The sequence below is a fragment of the Lepus europaeus genome, chromosome 12 (assembly GCF_033115175.1).
Source record: "Lepus europaeus isolate LE1 chromosome 12, mLepTim1.pri, whole genome shotgun sequence".
Classification (NCBI taxonomy): Eukaryota; Metazoa; Chordata; class Mammalia; order Lagomorpha; family Leporidae; genus Lepus; species Lepus europaeus.
Genome location: NC_084838.1, coordinates 31,193,085 through 31,195,545, shown reverse-complemented (window position 1 = coordinate 31,195,545; position 2,461 = coordinate 31,193,085). Strand labels below are relative to the sequence as shown.

Sequence of the window (2,461 nt, the reverse complement as noted above, 5' to 3'; positions counted from 1 at the left end):
AATGCTGCCCCTCTACATTTAACTGAGTTAAAAATCAGATCTTTCCCAGGAACATAGAGCCCTGCATATGTGGGCAGCATTCTATATCCTAGGAATATATGCAAGCTTTACAAAGCTGACTATGGACATTTTATTCCATGGCTTTTCTTTTTTTGCAGTGTTTCAGTTAGCCCTGTTATTGCCACATCAGGCAGATCCAATGATAAAAAATTACCATTGATAATTTTCTACAAATGCACTAAAGTTAGGACTGCTTGCTTACGCAAAGTGCTAAGTCCAGTCAAACAAGACATCCCTGAGAATGGGCATTTCCAGAGAGCTGCTGGCAAGAAAAACAGTGATAATTTTCTAGGGATGATGCTTCCTGTGCTATCATAAATGTAGCGTGCCCCTCATGTGAGTAAGTAGGCTTCTATTCTTCACAACTGTAACAATTTTGAAGTTATTTGGTTTTAAGGATACTGAAAAACTGCGATACGGCAACCTAAATACTACAAAAGTTTCCTTTTACCATAACTTATTGCTTTTTTCTTGAAAAAAATGTTCTTTGGGCTGTTTCAAAATTTTAACTAAAGCTCTAAAAGGATTAATTTTCTTTTGAGGAGCAGTTTTTTTTTTTTTTAAGATGTTCTTACTCCATCTTTGAGAAGTGTTCTTGGTCTCTTTTTATTTAAACAATTATTCCTGTTAAAATTTTTCCACATTTTTATGTGCTTTCTATTATTTCAAATTTTGGACAAAATCACCACACTGTCACAATTTTATCTAATAGAAGTTCAAAGTATCATGGCGGTTACCAGAGGCTGGGTAGGGATATCTGGAGGGCAGCATGGGGAGGATGGATTAACAGGTACTAGGTTAATGTTAGAAGTTCTAGGGTACTACTGCACAACAGGGTGATTGTAGATAATGTATCATATTTTTCCATTAACAACCTAGAAAATAGGATTTTTGAAAGTTTTTAAGCATAAACAAGCTGTTAAATAATGAGACAGATAGATAATCCAATCGGACATAACATCATAAATACATACATCAAACCATTACATTTGGTTTCTCCCGGGCTGAGCCCCACCAGGTCCCCAGCTGCCTCTCCACTGGCCTTGCCCAATTCTCCCTCTGTTCTCTAGAAGACTGAATAGGAGCACAGAGTCTCTATTAGTGTGCATAGGTCTGAGCTGGCAGAGGCTTCTCAGGCTCCACAGCTGACAGCTGTGAGGGATTGAGAGCTGAGTAGGTGGATGAAGTGCAGGGAGACAAGCGGGCATAGGTGAGTGGGCAGTCCGCTGTGCCTGGTCGCTCAGGTGCTGGGCTCCTCTGGAGCCAGGGCCCTAGTCTAAATCCTCCGAGCTCTCTCTCTCTCTCTTGGGAACCAATGTCCTCTCCTCGTCCCTTCTCTTCTTTCTGGAACTAAGATACTCTTCCAGAAATGAGTGGCACAATTGAGAAGGCACTTGTTGATGCTACAGCTCTTGTTGAAAGATTGAGAGATCATGATGCTGTAGCAGAATCTCCGATTGAGAAAACCACAGCTCTCAACAAGCGAGTAGAAGTATCAGGAAGAATCAATATCAGAAATTCAAGAACTTCTCAAGACACTGGCCACGGTCCACGTTAGGAATGGGAATCCAGCCACACAAGAGAACAAAGAATTGTGTACATGTCTGGAAGAACATCAGTCTGCCTTGGAACTTATAATGAGCAAGTATCAAGACAACCATTGATCTTGATAATGGCTAGCAAAATTATTTGATCCAGGTATAGTAATGAAGTTAAAAAAGTAGCACCCCAAGGAGTTACAAGTACTTATGGACTGGATAACAGAAATGGCCACAGTGATTGACACTGACAAGTAAAAAGATTGCAAAAAGCACAATTGAGTATTTCAACATGATGGAGAAAACAAAGGGCTGAGAGATATTCTTCAAATATCTCGAGAACCATTTCTGAACCTTAGGGAAGAGAATGCATGGGAAAACACATCGCTTTCAGCATTAGTGAGCAACTGTGACCTAAGTCTGAGGGAGAGCTGACTTCTGTGAGCTTCTGTGAGCTTCCCTAAATCCCAAAGCTCACTAGGACCGACCTATGCATCCATGAATGGTGGACTGCATAGACCATACAGTCTGTTTGTTTCTCTATAACGTTTGCCACACTGCCTAAAGACAGCAGCAAAACATGTATAGTTAGTGGTCATGACTTTATTCCCAAACACAGTTGAGAAGTAGAAAAGACCCCTGTTAACTGGTGGTGAAAGGTTTTTAGGACTGCAGAATGTATCAAGAGCTTTCAGGGTTGCTTCCTGGATACACAGAAATTTGATTTCCAATAAATGCTTAGGAATCCACAGAATTATCCCATTATTTTTACCATAGTTCTAATAGTGGAAGGTCCTCCTAATAAGTTTTACACTTCTTGTTTGATGTCAAAGCAGCTTATGGACCATAAGCCTTCAGCTATA

General features: G+C 40.3%; 1 pseudogene; it reads left to right on the top strand.

Annotated features, from left to right (window-relative positions):
• The first annotated feature begins 1,429 nt into the window (after positions 1-1,429).
• LOC133771213 (FGFR1 oncogene partner 2 homolog) lies at positions 1,430-2,033 on the top strand (annotated as a pseudogene).
• The last annotated feature ends 428 nt before the right edge of the window (positions 2,034-2,461 follow it).